A 12,955-nucleotide genomic window follows, 5' to 3' on the forward strand; every position below is an offset into this window, starting at 1 on the left:
AGACCTTGCCACAAAAGCCACCCTTCAGTATTGCTGTGCTATGCCCAGGTTTTATCTCTAGGGAGCCTGGCTTTATCCCTTTTCCCTTCAAATCTAGTTTGATCTCTTTCTGTGAGCCCTGCTAACACCTGTGCCAAAGAACCTTTTCCCCTTTTAGACAGGTGTACCCCATCTATTGTGTTGTGTAAACTGACCCACGGTCAAAAAACCCCAAAATTCTTCCAGTAGCACCAGATTCGTAGCCAGATATTGATTTTACAGCATTTCATGTTTTTTCCCTCATCATGTCCTGCAACCAGAAGGATAGAAGAGAACACTAATTGCTCTTCTCAACCCTGATGATACTGGCTTCCTTTATAAAAAGCTTTCAGCCCTATTGAAAGGCTGAAGAGAAGAGAAATGCTCTGGAAGAGCATTGGAAGAGAAATGCTATTATTGCTTGGCTGATGCACTCCTTGCTATTTTCTCAGCACAGTCACAGGAACAGAACTGTTGTACAGCCCCAGTGCCTGAAAGCTCACCAGCCTATGGAGGAGGTTCCTCCTAAGCGTAGGAGTGAAGAGCTTGGAGCCCCCCTAGGCTCTCTGGCATCTCACCAGCATGGCAGTGGGTCTGGCCAATACAGAAAAAAATTTATTAACTTTTAGGTTTCCAAAAGCTTTCTAGTCCAAGCATTTATTTACTTTTCATCCTGGAAGGGAAAATAAAGGTTGGATAATCTTCATGTTGCACATACGTGATTTTTGTCTCTGATCCAGTTACAATAGTACACTCCTCATGCTGTGCCACCCAAAAAGACTAGAAAATGTCCATTCTAATTGTTTTCCCTAGGCTATGATGAGTGAATGTTCAGCTCCCTGAGGTTGGAGTGTACTGGTATAAATTTACTGTCATAGAGCCTCACTGCTGCTGATTGTTGCAGAACTACCACTGAGTACTAAATGCTTCAGTGCTCTGTTACCCGGGGGGGCTGAGCATTAACTACACTATTGAACAGCAAATGCTTATCATCCCCTATAATTCAAACTGTATAAATCACTGAAGAGAGACAATGTGCCTACAGGGAACTCACATGGTCTATAAAAATGTAAAAATCAGAACTATATCTAGCTGACAGAGCAATACTTAAAAAATAACAAAGTATTCAAAATATAATCTCAGACATTAAACTCATCTTCATTTCAATCTACCCAAGCTTTGGTAGAGTTTAATCTCCTCTGCAAACATTTTCATCATTAACAACATTTTAAAAAATAAGATTAAGAAATAAAAGCAATTACTCTTTTCTCTTCCCCATCCTCCAACCATTCATGCAGCATATAGAACAACCCCTTTTAAGCCCATCCTTAGAGTAAAGGCAAAATGCCAGCATTTTTTATTCACTGAGAAAAGCATTTCTACTTCACTTAAAAAATAACAGAAGGCTTAAGATGCATTGCTTGTAAACCATGTAACCACTGAAAGTGAAAGACACAGCTCCCTTTTGTCTAAAGACGGTTCTTCAAATGTAGGGCTTATGCAAGGTTCATTAGACTGAGAAGAAAGGCAAGTAAAAACATTCCTCCAAGGAACTGTACTGTGACTGAGGACATAAACTTTCATTCCTGTGCAAGCAAACACTTTATGTGAAGTGGACAAAAGGAGTTCTATTACTGTCAATGAATTACTCATGGCTGTGAAGTTAAATACACATGAGCATTGGAAGCACCAGAGAACTTCATAATAAGCTGCTGCTGCATATTCCTTAATGTGTACATAAAACCTGTTTTCTGGTTTGGCCTTAACCATGCAATAACCTCTGGAAAGGCCTCACCATGTATTCATAATACAATTTACTGCAGAGCCAAGGCCTTCAATATATTCCATATTAAAAACCAAAACCGTCCCCAAATACCTATCCATAGAGAAATAAAACATGGTAACTTTTAAATACACAAATGCAATTACAGAAAAAGACAAGGAGCAAAACCAGAACGATCTCAGGGGAGAAGTGGTATGGGACTTTCTGAGTGCTCCATATGGCATTCAGAGAAATGATGAAAGGGAGGTTTGAGAGCAGAATTGGAAAATGATCACAAGAAATCAATGTTTCAGAGAGGTCAGAGCAAAATCAAATAAGAGTACTAAGCTTTATTCTTAATCCATGGACAGCTTAGTAGCATCCCATTAAGATCTATCCTTCTTGAAGATCTAAGGAAACAAAGAACATTTTGATTTTTTAATCTTATGAAAGATGATGTCATCAACAACTTGTGTTTGTTCTTTTTTCTCTTTACAGAGAAAATACCTGTACTTGATCAGCATGTGTGTCCTACCAAGAGTAATGAGGGATTTTAAATAGAAATATAAATAAATATATAATTAAATCATGCAAATATGTTTGAAACACTAAGAGAAATAACATGGAGTTTGGCTTAATTAGACATTCAGAAAAGAGTTCTCCCAGCACACCAAGTCACATATATACAAGATTGCTTTGTAAGAATGAAGCAAATAATGCCAACATACTTCAGATGTTCTATCAGGGCACCTCATCATCAAGAGGGGAGATAAGACCTTTCTGTATGTATTTGTAATGTGGCTTGAAAGTGTTGCTTTCAGTTGTCTTCAGATGAAGAGCTGATAATTAGCTCTAAATAAAATCAAGGAAGTTCAGAGAAAACCAATGAAATCTCTAAAGGCTATCTAGTCTTCTAAAGACTATGATTTCATAGAGTGCATGGCTTTATCTCCTATGGGATATGTCCATCAGTGGGTCAACGCTCGGAAGAGAGCAGAGCATACTAAGAAATTGTAGTGAAAAAATGCTTAATTTGTGATTAGGGGCAGAAAAATTAATGTGATGCAGCAGTAGTTTAATATGCTGGCAAAATGAACACTTACAAGTAATCCTCCAAAATGTACACCAGCTGCAGAACGCCAGATGAATTTAAGATGTTCATCCCACAGGACCACTCAATGAAAATGAGCTCATGCTTCAGGATTTTCAGATCAGAGCCATATGCTGTACACTAACACATTTGCAATATTAGTACCTTGAAGTAAATTTCTTAGAGCATTATTGAATCTAATTCCCAATGCCCATAGTCAGCAAAATTCTCTCATTTCCCTATGGAGATAACCCTGTTGGATGAGTCTGACATGATGTTACTGTGGCACTAGGTTGAGACTATATTCCATGTTTGACTAAACCTTAGATATCCATAACTTCAGGTGATGAAGTATTTAATTGATTTTAAATTTTTTCTCCTGATGTTACTTATCAGTTGGTGGAAACAGCTGCAGTGCCAGGAGTGGAAATGGAGGGTGACATTTCACACCTGTGAGGGTCAGCTGGGCAGCCTGCAGTGCCCATCATCCGTGGGAATGATGGCATGAGCGTGGGCCAGGTGTACACAGACCCTTCCTCTTCTGGCATGCCAAGAAGTCTCATGCATTAGAAACAGGCCTTTTATTTTATTTAGTTTATTTGGACCCTAAACCTTTTTAGCTTTCCATTGACAAAAAGTAAATATCTGTAAGTAAACAACAACAACAAAAAAAGGCCTCTTAAAACTTAATCTAATTTGCCTTATGTTCAAGACCCACTATTACACTCCTCACACTCATTATGTCTGACCTAAAAAGAATATTAAAAATCTTATTATTTTGTTGCTGGTTTTTCTACTTAATTATTACCACAACAGGCAGGTAATCATTATGATAATTAATCAAGACTAAGACATAAATAGCTCACATAGGGGTTAATAATCACATAATAACAGTAAGCACTGTTTCTGTATAATTAAGTCAAATGACATGATTTACACTGGTGCAAACCTACCTCCAGAATGCAACATTTGAGGATTTTACTGTCTTTTCAAACAGAAACTCCATCACCTGTGCATCATAATATTCTGTAGGAACATGTTAAACTTCTAATGTGGCCAGTGACAAAACTCTCACTCATTTTCTAAAAACAATATATGATTTATAGCATAGAGACTTTCTTGTATCCACTCATAATTAGAAGGGTTAGTCACAATCCTTAATAGTTGTGTAAGCACCAGCAGGGCTATGTGTAAAGCAAAATAAGGCATATCCAAATCACAAAACAGGAAGGAATGTTCTATAAAAGCAATGGTTTTCTCAAGCTATAGCCACTCAAGAAACAGATAAGTATTTTTATATTAGTACTAAACTTATATTGTTGTCTCTATTAACTCAAACCTCTTAAGGGGTAGGATGTAAGAAACATTTACTAGATATAAATGCTATTTGAATGATTGCTTGAGAGGAATTCTGGAAGCTACTAACAGATTTGCAGTTTTGCTAAGGGCTAGAGGTGAATCAGTATTTCTGAGACAAAACTTACTTCTTGAGTAGTCCTACTGATGGAAATAACTTTTGGGGAAGGGGTGGGTTTTCATTTACATAACTTCCTAACGTGGGAAGATTTTCTAAAATATTTTTTAAGCTTATTTGTCTTTGTAATTTGTTATCCTTTGCTTCTCTTCTTTCTTTTCTCATCCAGCTTTCCTAAATAATTTTGCTTTAGCACTGTGATAGGATTGCACAGGCCTGAAAGCACAGAGTTGCATGGGTAAGAGAGGAGAGGCCACTTTCCCACAGGGAGGATTTCTTGCTTATTTAGCCACTCTTCCAACCTTTGGATGTTCCTGTAAAGCTCTACCTTAATCTATTTAGTAATCTACAGGGTTGCAAAGCGAGTCAGATGCAGAATTCAGGTAAAAAAAATCATGGAAATCCAAGGAGAGACAAGTTAAACAGAGCTTTGGGGCTTGCTATCCTCACAGCATCAACATGCACCGTTCATTCCCCCTGTATGGCTTTACAGCTCTGGCTGCCAGTGACAGTAGCTTGGGACAATCTCCAGCAGCACATTTCAGGTGATAAGCTGGGAAGTCTTAAGGAAAGAAAAGCAGAGATCTCCACACATTGTTACCTCTCAACATATTTTTAGGTAGTTAAGATTGTTTAGACATTCTCAGACCATTAAGAATTATTATAAACAAACTTAAATGAAATGTCACTTTTGGGGAGGGTCTTTATTCCTCCTCAGTACAGTGTCCAGGGGAATACAATGAGGATGATATTTTTCCCTGACACTTGTACTGCCTGGGTACCAAGTATCCATGAGCTGGATGGTCAATATTCCTGGAGATATCTGCTTGAATGAAGTAGTATCCAGATTTTAATGCATACTTAAACTATGTGTCAGCCTTCCACCTTGCACTGAGATAAAATATTCACTTGCATGGGACAGCGCCTCAGCAACAAATGCCAGAAATTTTACATCAGGACCTATGCCTCATGAGCTTTTTTAAACACTTTTACAAACTTGATTCCTTTTTCTACTCTGCATTTTTCCCTGTTACCCCATATTTTATTAATGCCAGTCTGCTTGAAAAGGGCACAGGGAAAAACAAGCATTCTGCAGGGTAAATGTGAAAAGAAATGGACAGAAGCTTTTCTTAAAATGTCACTGCTCACAAAGAGCTTGTGGCAGAGCAGCATTATATAAGGCTGGGTTTTAAAGAGGTGTAGTTAAATATGCCCTGATCTCTCATATTTCTAGCTTGCAATTTTAATCCTCTCCCCACTGAATTTAAATTTAAAAGTATTTTAATCGGCAACTTGTTGCAATCCCTTGTCATGTTTTGTATGGACTTGGAGCAATGCTGTCCCAAATCAAGACAAAGTAGGAACATCATGGTTGTCAAAAGGTGTATCTGACAGAGCCAGTTATTGCTTTAGCAAAAAACCTCAAAGTCCTCTGTGCACAGCCTGACCCACCACAAGAACCTGTTGTGATAGTATTTGGCATGCATATGTTGTTGGAGTGTCATTTATTCTATTTGTACATGGACTGTATTGTCCTCTGGGGTCAGCACTCACGTTCTGAACACAGCTGCAACTGTCATCAGAGAAATTAAATTTAACATGAATGCGGCCCTGGCACCAGTAGCATTATTCTAGATTTTATAGAAGAAACTGAATAAACTTAGAGATAGATAAAATACAAGAAAAACATATATATGCTGTTTTATATAATATATATGCTGTTTAGTCTAATAAAAATTGTAGAAGGGATCTACATCACAATGTTTTGGAGTTTGTCTCCTTTCCACACATTTTTAGTTACTTAAGATTGTTTAGACATTTTAAGACAATTAAGAATTAATATAAAAACAGTATATGAAGTCCTATTAATATAATTTATGCTTCTCCATAAAGTTTCATAAGAAAATACTTTTCAAAGCTTTCCTCCCTATAATGGATCTAAAATGTAACTAAACCATACAGAAAGGAGTACATACTAGTACTGAGAATCTTCCAACCTTAAATAGATGTCAGAGGAGGTGATTATTTTCCAGTAAATTTTTGGTATAATCAGCCATTTCACACCTTCCTTAACACCAGAGTGCTCTGATAGCCTTTTCCAGCAGTCCTGAGTTTTGTGCCCCTCTGGAGTCAACACCTTGGTCTGTTCTGGATCACTGTGATCTCCTTCAGGAGAAATATATGGGCAGAGTTAAGGATGGGGTTTCCTTAGTACAAAATCCAAAGAGGGAGAGGAAGACTGGATTCTGGAGTGGGGCCATTAAGGGCTCTGTCCATGCCTGCACTGCTGCACTATTGAAGGCTTCCTCCCTCCTCCCTCCCTTTAAAACCAGCTAATTCTTACATTAGCTTAGGGCTTGAGTCTGTAAGTCAGAGGAGAAGATATCCATGAGGCTTTTTTGAATTGTTCCCAGTTTTCAGACTGGGAAACTCAGAGATTGAGACAACTCCAGCAGTAAGGGCTGAAAATGTTCCTGGCATTTAATTCCTGTGCTTTGTTCATCATTTACATTCACCAGCACCAACAGAAGCCCTGTTCTAGTTGTCAATCTAAATCAGCTGTGCATCCGTCCCAGGAGGTCTGATTATATTTATCCAAAATAATAGAGAAGCATAGAGATGACTGTAAAGAAAACTCTGAACTTCCCCACCTAACAATTTAGATCTCAGATTAATGAGCTCTTAATTAAGTGGGTCAGCCATAAATAGGGCTGTTTGCAAAGACAATACATTAATCTGGAAAGATCATATTGCTCATATCACTGGGGAGTATTTATAACGCAGTTTTGAGGATCAATTGTTTGCAGTCAGATTTCATCATCCCCCTTTAAATATATTCAAACTAAAGAGTCCTCTGGAGGTTTTGTCCACATAGTCCACAAAACAGAATAAATACTTTGGGTCAAGGCAGAACAGATTTTGTTTAAGTATCTCCTATGAAGAGTTGCAAAAACCACTATTGATTCCTACATGTTTACTTCAGGAAAAAAGAAAAGGCTTTCCTGGTGCTGGAGGTCTAATGGATTATTACAGACAAGAGAAAAACTCCCAGGATCTGCTTCTTCAGTAGCTGTCTGATAAAACATAAAATGTTCTCCACAAGCCTGGGTGCACTTTAGAGATGTGTAGGGACCTCTGCATTGTATCCCATGCTGTTACAGCAGCCTTCCTTTTCTCAGCTCTAACAGAAACTCTGTACCATGCTGAGGAATAAATTATTTATTTGGGGACTTCTGCCTTGTCTGACTGAACCTCCTATCCCAATGGTCTTTGGGAGGTATAAACTACAGTAACTTAAAACAGATGTGATTTTACAGCTTTCCTTGTCTGAGCTTATTATGGGAAACATCAGCACTGTAACACTGTGAATTGACTTTTTTACTCCCTAAAATACTCAGCACATGCTCTACATTCTACCTTGTAGCTTCCTGACTCCTTGACCAGGTTGTTAGAGAATGAGGATTGAAGTGGCTTTCTAAGCCATTAAATTAGAAATAAACTGCATAACATACTGCTGTCTTCATCAGATTCCTGAAGGGTTTAAACCACATCGTTGTAGTCCTTATTTGATTTGTGCAAACAAAACCCCTTAGCATAATATGCAATTAAAATAGGATAATTTATTCCATTAATCTTAATCTAAATACAATCCTGCTCTATTGTAAAAACAACAACAACAACAACAAAAAAAAAAGCCCAGCTTAAAGCTCTTCCTGAAAGTTTCATGTTTTGCATTGGGATCATAGGGGAAATAGAAACATGAAAACAGTCAAGAAATCCAATTAAGAACAGAGGTACTAAAACAGGCCAGTCTTAAAAAGTGCCAGAGGAAAGAATGGGTAGCTAAATCTGAGAAAACACCTCATCAAAAACAGTTTCATTATTTCTATCTAATTTTTGCTGTTTATAAAATATAAATTGGGAAATTCTTAAATATAAACATTATTTAAAAAAATATGAATGGATAAAATATTTTGAAGTCCACATTACAAACCACAAGTGAATGTTCACCAGATTACACTGGGTGAGGCATTTGGACCAAGAGATGACTTTAATTTGGCATTAAATTTATTACTATATAATCTAAGCACTTATTAAATTTAAAATGCAAATATTTTAAAATTTCCACTTCAAAATACTTGCACTTTTGATATGGCTTGGAATATTTGAAATGCAGTTTAAACATCTCTAGTACAATCACAGAACAGAAAACTTGTATCAGAAATAGATGAGATCAAGGAAAACATTAAAAAAGTTTTCAAAAGCATAAAATCCAGCCAAATTCAGACAAAAGAGTAATTAATCATAGAATCACAGCATAGTTTGGGTTGGAGGAGATCTTAAAGATCATCACCTTTTCCAACCCCCCTGCCATGGGCAGGGACATCTTCCACTGTCCCAGATTGCTCAGAACTCCATCCAGCCTGGCCTTGAACACTTCCAGGGATGGGGCATCCACGACTTTGCTAGGTAACCTGTGCCAGGGCCTCAGCACTCTCACAGAATTTTTTTCTTTTATCTAATCTAAACCTACTCTCTTTCAGTTTGAAGCCATTCTCCATTGTCCTGTCACTACCTGCCCTCATAAAAAGTCCCTCTCCAGCTTTCTTGTAGCTCCTTCAGGTATTGGAAAGGGGCTCTAAGGTCTCCTTGGAGACTTCTCTTATCCAGGTTGAACAATTCCAGTTCTCTCAGCCTGTCTTCTTATAGAGCAGGTGTTTTAGTCAAACAGTTTCATTTCTGGAAAATGCAGTTTTGGGTTGATTGAATGTTTTTAAGTGTTCAATAGGCTTCTGTGTGACATATTTAAGTGATGAATCTTGATTTTACTTCTCATTTGAGGACATTCAGTCCTGAAGCCACCCCTGGATTTTGTCACTCTCCTGAATTAGTTCATTGTCATTCCAATATTGTCTTCTACAATTATTCCAATTGTAGAATGAAGTACACAAGACACCAAGGATACCTTGCCAAGAAATCACTATTTTTGAAGCTATACCTATAATTTTTTCCCCCATAAATATGCACATAGTCAGGGGAGTGAGGAAAGCCCAAAAATATTCATCACCATGTGATGCTGGCTGCTAGAAACAGAGAAAATGATGCCTGTAACCTCCAGGGAGTCAGTTCATCATTAGATTAACCACCACTAAGGCCAGGCCATACATCACTGGAGACGACAGGCGCAGTGTTGGCCATACAAGAATAATAAGCAGAACAACTTGCACTGTCACTGTGCGTGGGAATGGAGGAGAAGTCTTACAGATGCTGCTGAGGAAGGGGAAGGTGAAGAGTTAGTCATTACCTTGGGAGAAAAATTGTGAGTTACATTCTTATTCAGCAGACATGTCTTTGCTTATCAAGTTTATCTGCATTTACAGTACACTATGAGAACCAAATACATCAGTTACTCAATGTCTAAACACGCTTTTCCAACATGAAAAATATGGTGCCTATCCTGATAAGAGCTTCAATGCTTTTCTTTTAACCTTAGCTTTCTCTGCTTCAGTTTTAATGACAAATTGCTATCTACATGAAACGTTTTCCAGCTAAGCTCCTTAGCACAACATTGCTAGGGAATACTAGAGCAGGAATCTCCCTGCTCCCCACAGGAGTGCTGGCCTCAGGCACCTGGGCTTCAGTGTGACTAGAAAAGGCAACCAGCTGAAGTCCTTCTGCACTCAATGGAGTTTAGAGTGTTCAAGGAAAAAGTCCTTCAGAACAGTGGATGAGCAGTGAGTATTTTTTTTTTTTTTTTTTTTTTTTTTTTTAGTTAACAGAAGGGGAAAGTTTCATTTTGAGAGCTCCCCATGGAGAGCAGACATTTATTTACAAGAGACAGTGCAGACTCCCATGGCACATAGTGTTCAGCATCCTCATCCTTAGTTTAGTTTCAGCCTATCTCTACCTTTTCCATTTGCTTGAAAGTTTCATGAATTGAAATAAAAATACATATAGAGAGTCAACACAGGTCAACTCTTCCTTCTGCAAAATAGCAAGCTCTTTACTGTTAACATCTTGGCATTCCTGCCTCCCACACAAAGCTGACAGGTCTGTTTTACACACCCAGTTCATGTTGGTTATGGAATGCACCAACAAATAAACAAAGAAATCTTTCTGTTTTTATGCCTTTTACCTGTGTCTGAAACAGAACTGCCCTCAAGCATCTCTTGTACTCCCTCTCTGTCTCATTTACAATGTACCAGAAGTTGTAATGCTGTAGCATGTGAGGCTCTAGGAACATTTCAAACCATTTTTTCCTTGGCTAAAGTCAATGCAACCTATTAAAAAAAAATCTCTAGTTTTAGCAACGCAAATTAGCATGTAAGTGCTTTTTCAGCAGAAGATCAGAACTAGCGATCAGAGTATGATTATTGACTTATGAATGTGAAAAATTATATAACTTGTATGCATGACAGCAATCCTGTACTTAAAGGCTCATTACCAACTACCTAACAAACCATTCCACTTCTCATGTCTATAATTCCATGAACTTTTGAAACCAAGGTATGTCTTCCTCTTTCTATAATGTCTCATCCCTGCACTACTTAATCAGTAAACTTTACAGAATGGGGATAAAAATAAGCCAGAGAGGCACTAATTTGTTTTACAACCTTGCAAAATTTTGATTTTTGACAGAAAAAAACCCATTTAGAGAAATCTGTTAGCACATTCATGTAATGCATCTAGAAAGTTGACTTTGATGCACTGGCAAAAACCTTCATCACTTGTCCACTTCATGCTGCACTGAATTCTCCAAGTTCAGGGTACATAAGAAATGTGATGCTCATGGTCTCTGTCCTGACCGATGCAGCTGAGCCTAGAGAAGGGTGATGGTGTCACCTGCCATGGTGGCAGGCCCCAGGGCACTGAGATAAATCCACAATAGCTCACACTTCATCTAGCCATAAGCTCTGCCCAGACAAACTCCCCACGCGCTAACAAGGCTCTGCAAGGAGTGGTATCTGTTCTTCCTACTTCCATGTTCCCTCTCTCCTCCTATGTAGTCTTCTGCACATTTTAATAGACAACTGGTCCTAAAAATGGAGCTCTAAGTAAAATATATTGAATTAGTTCAATCACTTATCAATCAAGAAATGATGATTTACTGCTATGAATATTAACAAGAAAAAACAGGAGGAACATTAATGAAGATAGTGCAGACATATGTAATACAAAACCAGATTTTGCAGTATGAAAAATAAACAAGACCATTGGGTAACTGCTGAAGATTTAGTAAAATAAAAAGATTTTTTTGTTTATACTTTTCTCAGTGTGCAGTGGCCTATGTTTTCAATTAATCCTAAAAATCAGAATAGGAAAAAAACCACCTTAGTATGTATTCTGAAGATAAAAACCCCTCTTTAATTAGAACAGCATATTATTTATGTATCTAGATTTTAATTACACTCAATATACTCACAATTATTTTCATTACAATCAAGCTTTTTACTCTCTTCTTACTCCACTAAACTCTACTATTCATGGAATGGAAAAAAAAGAGTTCTGAACAAAATTATGGCACCAGGCATCCCTTAAATCTGAATTGAACCCTATTTCTTTTCATAGGAATACTAATTTTTAAATGGACATGACACACTTCTAAAAGCTTGCAGACAAGGACAGGGCCAGCCCATGGCCATTTCTCCTCTGTGTGGCTCCCAAGCAGCCCTGTGAGGATGCTCTTTCCCAGCCTGACACTGCCTCCCAGGACTCTGCAGGAGCCCTCAGCGCTCCCAGCGCGGGCTGGGTCCCTTGCTGGAATGGGAATGTCAGTGGGGCACCCACACAGCTGCTCTGAGCTGCAGCAGCAGCAGGACACAGAGATGTCCTCAGCTCCTGGACCATCCCTCTGCACGTGGAGGGACCCGGCAGCTCCTGCTGCACCCGGCGGCTCCGGGGATCTCTGCTCTCCCAGGTGCCTCTGTTTGTCAGCAGCACCCCTGTGCCCCACAGCCCATCTGAGCTCCCACAGGAAAAACCACACCGTGAGACATGTAGGAACATACCCTGGAGCTGGTTCCTCTGCTTTGGGGGTCAGTGTCTCTCCAGGGCCTTCAGAGCCACAGGCGTGTCTGCGGATGTGACACTCTGGTCAGAGAGAGAGAAAACTAGAAATGCTTTCCCATGAGTTGGTCTGGGAGCTGGAGCGAAATAGTGATAATCAAATGGAAACAATCCACAGGTGGTGCTTTTTAACAAGCATTTCCCATAAGGATGTTTACCAAAAGGGTGGTTTCTTAATTAGCCAATGGTGATGGTGTTTTGATTAAAGGACCAATCAGGCCCACCTGTAGCAAACTAAGGTATAAAAGAGGAGAGGAGCAAATAAATGGGACATTTACCATTTGCCTTCTGAAACAACTCTGTGTCATCTCTGACTCAGCAGTGACACAAGTCACCCAGAGTCTTTTACAATATTATAATTCTTATTCTGTTACCTTCAACCATCACTTTAGTTTAGGTATTTTTTTTCAGAAATGGTCCCTTGGCCATTGCCATCACTGTGACTGCTGAAACAAATCAAATGGAGCTTGATAGACCTCAGTGTCAGACCTCAGCCAGGGAAAGTAGCTAAAAAATCTCAAAAGAAACATGGAATTTCCCCACA

General features: G+C 38.7%; 1 long non-coding RNA gene across 1 annotated transcript; it reads right to left on the reverse strand.

Moving 5' to 3' along the window:
- Nucleotides 1-472: 472 nt before the first annotated feature.
- On the reverse strand, nt 473-12,412 carry LOC137479571 (uncharacterized). Its single transcript, XR_011002349.1, has 3 exons — nt 12,354-12,412; nt 11,239-11,395; nt 473-691 (listed from the first exon to the last, which is right to left on the reverse strand). It is a non-coding gene; the product is annotated as an uncharacterized lncRNA (long non-coding RNA).
- Nucleotides 12,413-12,955: the final 543 nt, after the last annotated feature.

The sequence above is a fragment of the Anomalospiza imberbis genome, chromosome 10 (genome assembly GCF_031753505.1).
Source record: "Anomalospiza imberbis isolate Cuckoo-Finch-1a 21T00152 chromosome 10, ASM3175350v1, whole genome shotgun sequence".
Classification (NCBI taxonomy): Eukaryota; Metazoa; Chordata; class Aves; order Passeriformes; family Viduidae; genus Anomalospiza; species Anomalospiza imberbis.